Source organism: Dipteris shenzhenensis, chromosome 22 (assembly GCF_047967505.1).
Source record: "Dipteris shenzhenensis isolate YYH24624 ecotype China chromosome 22, Dip_SZ_1.0, whole genome shotgun sequence".
NCBI classification, from domain to species: Eukaryota; Viridiplantae; Streptophyta; class Polypodiopsida; order Gleicheniales; family Dipteridaceae; genus Dipteris; species Dipteris shenzhenensis.
This window is the reverse complement of record NC_141617.1, coordinates 24,598,962-24,607,765: the sequence shown is the minus strand read 5'-3', so window position 1 is coordinate 24,607,765 and position 8,804 is coordinate 24,598,962.

The window sequence follows — 8,804 nt, the reverse complement described above, 5'->3', positions numbered from 1 at the left end:
AGGAAAAGTGATCGTCTTTTCAAGCTCTACGCACCTATCAACTCAGATTTTCTGTATGCAATTAGACACTGCCAGATTTGAAAGTATCATCAAATTGGTAAGACCTTTGCAATGGCAATCCGCACTCCAACTGTTGAGAAGTTCACCGGGGATGGATTTCACACATGGTCTACACAAATGAGATATCTTCTGATGCACCAAAAGCCTTGGAAGATTGTAAAAGAAGATATACCCACTGCACAAAATGATGCTTGGAAGGAAAAAGATGAAGCAGCACTATCACTCATTGGATTGCACTTGGGTCCAAACATAATTCATCATATAGACTCTAAGGATCATGCCAAGGATGCATGGGATGAGTTGAACACAGTGTTTGGTGCAAAAGCCAAAAACCAAGAAATCCATCTTAAAATTGAATTCTATGGTATGCACATGGGCTTCAATGAATCCATGGCACAATTTGTCAACAAAATCAAAAGCATTATGACTCAACTAGAGAGCATAAATGCAAAAGTAGGAGAGAAAGATGCACTTGCAATTCTCCTTAAAAGCATGCCTGCAGAGTATAGTGCATTGACAACCACTTTGAAGAATTTGCCAGATCCAAAGTTTGAAGAATGTGTATCCTCTCTTCTCGAAAAAGAAAGAGAGTTGAAAGCGTCGACATCAACACACAACAGCTATAATGAAGAACAAGCACTATTCAGTAAAACATCAGTGAAATGCTACCATTGCGGAAGGATGGGTCACTATCAAAGTGACTGCAGATTGAAGAACAAACCAAAGTGTCACCATTGCAAGAAGCTCGGACACAAGGAAGAAGATTGCAGATTGAAGAATCAACAAGTCAACTACGTGGAGTCATCATCAAGCCATGAGCCAAAAGGTGACATCAATGGAATGTATTGAAAAGCAAAAACCTTGCCAACCTTGCCTATATTTTTGTAATCAAACCTGACCACCTGAGAGTAGCTATGAAAGCACCCACGGGAGGTATTGACATGTAAAAGCCACACTTGACCACCTTAAGTAGCATGCATGCACTAAGGGGAGGTGATGGATTTGTAACTCACATCTGACCACCTTGCAGTAGCCAAAGGATCATGGCACCAAGGGGAGGTGTTGAGAGTTGTGGTGCCATGAGCACATGTAGAGCAAAGGTATGAGCAAAGGATAAGCTGCCACATGGCATGGAGGAGATATCCCACATGTGAGCAAGCAAATGGATGTAAGTACCCTCACCTATAAAAGGGAGGTTCATTTGAAGGAATATCAATCAAGCACTTTGCACTATCTCAAGATTCTCTTTATGAGTCCAAGTTAATCTATCTTGGAACCTAATTGACTTGAGATACATGTCATGAGCACTCTCTTCATTATGCTTGCACTTAGGTTGCATCCTCCGTAGATTAGTGTTGTATTAGGATGTTGTCTTAGTGACTAGGAGAGTAGGATCCTCACTTTGTCAGCTTCGCGCTATCTTTACATTCCCTATATAATAGTGTATGTGATATGTTTAGCTTTCAAGGAAAAAATTTAGGAGAAGGGCTTGAGCAAACTTGTAGCACCGAGTGTGAGGGCATACAACAAGAAGATACAAAAGAGGACCTCCAAGGTAATTAAGAGAGAGATGCAGAGGTGGAGACAGTTCTTAGGTAACAAGCAAAGTTTATAGAGCAATTTGAAGCTCAGGAGAATGCACAGAGGGTGTGGGAACAAAAGTTCAAGGAGCAGAAGCCTTTGATTAGTCCTCGCAGTGATCATAACGCTGAAGCCCTGGTAGATAATGAGATCAATGCACAAGGAAATGTATTAAACTGTACAACTCGCAAGCTACTTCAAGTGCATAATAAAGTTTTAAATGTTGCGAATGCATAATCTTGTATTATGTTTCCATTGATGAACGTTTTTCAAAAATCTTGTGTGTTATTGCAGACATTCATTTGTTCAAAAATCTTAAAGAAAAGAAAAAGATAGCAGGTACGACAAATGAGTAGAATTCAAAAGAAGGGGAAAGATGCTGCCAAATTATCGAGGGTCAATGAGACGCTGGCAAGTCAGCATGTAGAAGATGTGGCCAGAAAGCATTCAAAGAAAATCGATCTTGATGATTGCCCTAGTTGATTGTTGTGAACTACAATCTACCACCATGGTTGGCAACCAAGAAGTTCTTTTTGATGCTCTCACTTTTAATACCAAGTCCAAAACAAGTTTCTTTAGAACAAATTGATGTGTACTTGCAGATAATGCAATCTTTATGCATGTCAACATCAAAAAAATTCACAACTGGTGTAGATGTATGTAGTATTTTCCTTTAGTTGTGAGATTTCATGAAAAATTATCTTTCAGGTTTTATGTTCTAGGTTCTCATTGATGAGCTTCAAGTCTTATGGACTGCATATGATGCAACAAGTGAATCTGATATAAGAAGAACAATATTCACTTTGAGGGAATCTTGCTACCATCCATGACTTTCTAGCTTATGGGCTCACTTCTGGTTGCTACACAAAGGGATACAATGCTTTTCCTATATGTGGTCCTGCATTTCAAGGAAGATACTCATCATGCCTTAAGAGGATGAGTATATAGGCCATAGGTGCTTTCTTCTAATGGACCATAGATTCAGAAGTTTAAGAATTGCATTCAATGGCTCCACTGAATATAGAGAGCATCCTATATATCCTAGTGTCAAAGAAATAAAGGAATTTTGTAGACAAAGGGAGAAGTGGCTATTGGAATGCAATAGGAGGCCTAAAGAAGATCCTGGGTCATTGATTGGGTGGAAAAGATGGTCAATATTTTATACATTGCCATATTGGGACATCATGGAGAGGGAGAATATCCTACCCATTTTCCTAGCTTCATGAATCATGTCAATTGGCCATAAGCTGACTTATGATGTAAGTTTTAATGCAAGATCTGGTGTGGGCTCAAAGGTGTATTGAGAGAGAAGGCAAAGATGAGAAAACTGAGGAGCACAAGGAGTTCCTATGCACCTATAAAGAGGTAGAAAATTGTTAGAAGCTAGTGGTGAGAATGTGTGAGGTGCAAAATATCTTGCTCATCGTATATGCATTGGATGGTTAAATGCACCACAAACCCTATTTTTCACAAAGTGTTGTGCATGAAATAGTATTTGAGGTGTGTTATTCAAATGTGCTCATACCCAATGGGCACAATACTTTGCATGTGAATCAATACAACCTATTTTGAGTTGCATTCAAAGTATCATGCCCATTGGACATGAGCCAAAGTAGGTTCCTACTTTGGTCACGCGTGATGCACACACTAAGAATATGACCTGCAGGTCCCAAATCCTTCATGTCAAAGGCCTCATGCAACTTGGCCTTTAATGCATCAAGCTCATAAGTGTTCTTGCTAGCCAATAGCATATCATCCACATAAAGTGCCAAGAGTATCAAGCTTATATCCTTAGCCCTTTTAGTGTAGAGGCAGTGATCAATCTCACTTCTTTTGAAACCCTGGGACCGACTGAAAGCATCAAACTTGTGATACCATTCTCTAAGCGCTTGCTTAAGGTCATAGAGACTCTTTTTTAGATTGCAAACCAAATTCTCTTTGCCCTTTTCTTCAAAGACTTCCGATTGTACCATGTAAATCTCCTCATGCAAATCCCCATGCAAGAAAGCTGTCTTGACATCCATCTGCATAAGCTCCATATCCTCTACTACCACAAGTCCAAGTACACATCTAAGTGTGGTCATCTTCACAACCAGGGAGAAGATCTCATCAAATTCCACACCCTTCTCTTGCTTGAACCCTTTAGCAACCAAATGAGCCTTGTACTTAGGCACATCATCACCTGTGACCTTCATCCTATAGACCCATTTACATGGCAATGCTTTCTTTCCATGTGGCAAAGAAACCAATTCCCAAGTCTTAATATTTATGAGTGAACTCATTTTTGATTGCATAGCATACTCCCAGTTGCATTGATCCTTGCGCATCATAGCCTCTTTGTAGCAAGAAGGCTCCCTACAATCTAGTAAGCATCACATAGTCTACCCTTGGAACAAATCTCTTAGGCGGCCTAGACACTCTAGATGTTCTTCTCAAGGGCATTTTAGCTTGATGTCCCATGTGCATATCAGCCACATTTGACTCATCATTGCCACCAATGAATGATCCATCATCTGCCCTTGATTGTGAACCTGTGGGAGTACTTGGTGGCACCATTTCTTGCACATTCGGTGCATGGACAGCTTGTTGTCTATCAACATATGCGGGTGGATTCACATCCTGGAAAGTGATTCTCCTCATTTCCAAATCCCTCATGGGTTCCTTATGCATATTATTATCATTTAAGGCCATATCATGGCTTTGTATGATTTTATTTGCTTTTGGATCCTAGAGACAATAGCTTATCTCTCCACTTTCTCCATAACCCAAAAAGATGCAGTTCCTAGACTTAGGATCTAGCTTCTTCCGAAGCTCTTTTGGCACATCTACATATGCCTCACACCCAAACACACACAAATGAGAGTAAGAGGGCTTCTTTCCACTCCATGCCTCTTCAGGAATACCACCATCCAAACTCTTACTAGGTGATCTATTGATCACATGCACTGCTATCTTCATTGCCTTAGCCCAAAAACCACTAGAAGGTCTTGCATTGGAATTTGTTCTGCACAACTCGATTCTGCTCTAGAGTATGAGGAGACATGAGCTCCCTTTGGAGAGATATACATTCCACTATTATTAGTCTGTAAGCATTTAAGCCTCGGGGGGGTCACTATGTATAAACCCTCTATACCACGTGCGTTCAAGGCCTATTTCTAAAATCCCTTATCTGTAAATTTTTCATTAATAAAATATACCCCTTTTCTATACAAATCTGTAAATTTTTCTCAAAACTATTTTAAATAGTCCCTTATGTATATTTATTTCTGTAAATTTTAGAAATAAAAAATATCCTTCTGTTGAACTCACGTGATAGGGTTACATATGATGAGTGACCCCCCTGAGATTTAAGCATTCTACCTGACCGATTTTCAACCAAAGCCAATAATTTTTGAAATACATGGAACACATCACTCTTCTGAGCTATATCATAAGCCCACACTTTCCTAGTTGCATCATCAATGAATGTCACATAGTACTCAATTCTGCCTTTTGACTGTGTAGGCATGGGACCACATACGTCTAAATGCACCAAATCAAGCTCTTTCTTTCCCCTTATTTTATGGAGACTAGACATGAAGAGAACTTCATTGTCACTATCATCAGTGGACTACCCCCTCAACTAAAATTTCTCCCACAATAAAAACACTCGTCATAAATGAAAATTTTCAAAACTTGAATTAAAAAACCCCTCTTGATATTGTAATTCTACTAAATTTTTATCAACAAGCTAGATTAAAATACCCCTCCTTTTGTATGCACGTGGTACACTAAATTACATGAAAATGCCATCCATCTAACCATAATGCACTGTACTTTTTGTACTAAAAAAGAACATGATTAAAACAATGAGGGTGCATTTTGTAGAGATTGTGATCATAAATACCCAAATTAAGTAGAAAGGCAAAAAACTTACTTGTGGCATACATCCAACTGCAAGCTCCTGCTCTGGATCAGTTACATCCTCTCCATCATCTTCGGCTTCATGAAGAGCTTCTTGTAGCCAATCATGTGACGTGTCTGGGGAGAAGAGCAAGGTTCGATAAATATTGCATGCTCCACCTATGCATGACTATAAATCTCGTCCTCTCATTTATTCTTTTTGCTTTGGCCTCTTCATATCTCTCTACCCATCTTTGCATCGCAGGACTATTAAGGACACAAACTTATTGAAATTCTCTCTTTGCTCTTCACTCATCTTTCTTTCAGCCCCTTTACCTTGGGGAACCTTTGTGATGACATGATCATCGTCCTTGATGCTCCAAGCATGTGGCATATTGGGATCCATGAATGCAAGGAACTCTGTTATGTATGCTAATGACCCTTGCACAAGCCATCCCTCTGCCATGCTTGCTTCAGATCTAGCTATTTGCCTTCCAAATCCCTTCAAAGTTTTCATAAACCATTCAAGCAAAAGCATCCAATGACTATGAATGGTTCCTGCAATGGCGACCTCATCAAATACGTGTACATGCAAGTGCACCTAAGTCATCATAATGCTTGAGGAAAAGTGCTTCTCAAGTAAGCACATAGCTTCAATGGAGTCTACCTTAGCCCTCTTGATGCTTGATACACACCCACATGCACTCGTAAGGTTCAATATTTTCTACTGATCACTTAAAATTGTATAAAATATAATGAAGGTGTTATGGTTATAAGCATACTTGACAATGCCACAAAATACCTGTAAGACCGTGTGCCAATCTTGGGACTTGAGGCCAATCCTTACTGCACAATCTACAGGGATCCTCAAAGTTTTATCTGTGGGCTAGTGTGTAGCATGCCACATCATTAGTTGTGAAATGGACTTGCATTTGAACATGTGCTATATTTTGGGGATGATGGGAAAATGTCTGAAGACCTTCACTAGGATCGTCTCCCCTAGCAAATCTTGTCTGTAGCATTGTGCTCCTCACTCTAGGCAATTAACCAAATTGCCATACTCATGATGAAACAAAATACAATCATTAGGGCAAGCATGGATGGTTTCATAATCCATCCCAACCATTGTCAACATATTCTTCGTTTCATCTTTGGGGCATGGTATTTGGGTCAGGCAACATCTTCTAGAGCAACCTATTATAGTTTGCATATCCAAGAAAACTGGTGAATGAGATACTAATTAATTAAAACAATTAGGAACAAGATACTGAGATCAAGGCTCCAAACCTCATCAAGGATGAGACACTTGTGTCTGAACATCCATACTTTGCTTGCAAATTTAGGATCAAAAGGAAAGCTCATAGTTTTGTCATCCTTTCACCATTATACAAGAGTGTTGATGCCAAATCTTGCATCATGGTCTCATGCTCAAAGATCTCACCCCCATCTCCCATGGTGCCTACCCTCGTGAATCCATCATGTCCAAATTCTCACCTCCATCTCCCGTGAATCCATCATGTCCGCCATACCCTTGTCCTCCTCTAGAGGATCATCCTCAAGATCATCTTGCTCAAACTATGGTGGTGGTGCACATGCTCCCTTGCTTGTCTCCTCATCCTATATAATGATGTAAGGTTAGTGTGTGCAACAAGGACAAGCAATATAAATATCCATGAATCATTCAAATATCATTGGTTTACCAATGATGCACTACCATGACAACCACTATCATCTTCTAGTGGTGCCTCTCGATACATTTGCAAGTGGTGCATGACAATACATCACTGATGATGAAGCCCTCACTTGCAATGCGTGCAAGGACAAGTCAATCTCTCATGAAGCTGCTCTAAAATCCTGAGAGGTGGACCCCTATCCAATGAGCTGTCACTACTCATTCTCTCCACTTGAACACATTCAAAACCATCCCCCCCAGACCTACTTTTATATGCCCACTTTTATATCGATGCTTATACAGATACCGCATTGTTTGTTTGACGATGCCATTTGATTTTTTGTGTGTTCTCCTCGCTTGCTTTTGCTTTTAGCTCGCGATCATGCACAACCCTTGCCTTCTCACTCCTCCCTCCTCCCTCCACTTCCCACCTCTCCATACTCTCCTACATTCTCCCTGTGCACCTACAAGACTTGCTTCAGCTCCCTCTCCACCTCAAGGTAAGAATTCCTCTCTTCTGCTTCTATTTCAAGTTTGTTTGGTTTCTTTATCTTTCTTTCTACCTCTCCTTTTGTTTCCCTTTGTCTACTTTCCCTTAGTTTCTCTAAATTTTCTCTCCTCCTTTCCTTTTCTTTCTCTCAAGGAAGGAACAATACATGAAAAACAATCATGAAAGAGAAGAGTATGAAATCTCTACCTATTGTTTTTGTGATTTCTCCTTGTTTTAGGCTTCTCTTTATCTCCTCAATCTGTACCCTTTGGAATGTTGCTTTTCCAAACTCCTCTTTTCACAAATTAGTTTTCTTAAAATGGTATGTTTCCTCTCTTTTATAGGGCAATAAACAAAAAACACCTTCTCTTCTGAGTGGGATCATCCGATGCCAGTAGACATGCTTTCTATGGTAAGAACGTGCTTCCTCTCTTTCCTTGTTTTCCTTTTGTGAATACATTGGCCTGCAGCTAGCACCGCAAGCACTAGTTGCAGTGATGGGTGTAGGAACTCCCCTCTCTTTTCCTCTCTTTCTCTCTTTTTTCCTCTTGTTTCCCTCCTCTCTTTCCCTCCTCTCTTTTCTCTCTTTTCCCTTCTCTCTCCCTTCCCCTCCTCTCTTTCTCTCTTTTCTCCTATCCTCTTCTTTCTTTTCCATCTTCTCTTTTTCTCTCCTCTCTTAATTTATCTCCTCTCTTTTCCTCTTTCTATTTTTTTTCTTTCCTATCTCTTTCCCTTCTCTCTTTTCCTTCTCTCTTTTTCTCTTCTCTTCTTCCTCTTTCACCCCTCTGTTTTCCCTCTTTCTCCCCTCTCTTTTCTTTCCTCTTTCTCACCTCTCTTTTTCTCCTCTCTTTTTCTCCTCTTCTTTCTCCTACTCTTTAGTTTCCTTCTCATCGCTCTTTCGTCGTTTCCTTCTTGTTGCTCTCTCTCTGCTATTCCCAATGGCACCTATTAAAAAAGCTATGATAGCATGCTTGGAGGAGCTATACCATTAGTATTATGATATAAAGTGTGGGGAGGTAGATGTAGCATCGCTCCCTCGGGTGCATCTATGTCCCTCCACATACAGCACGGACATGGATTATTCCAACTAGGACAAGGCAAATCGTAAAATCCTAGAGG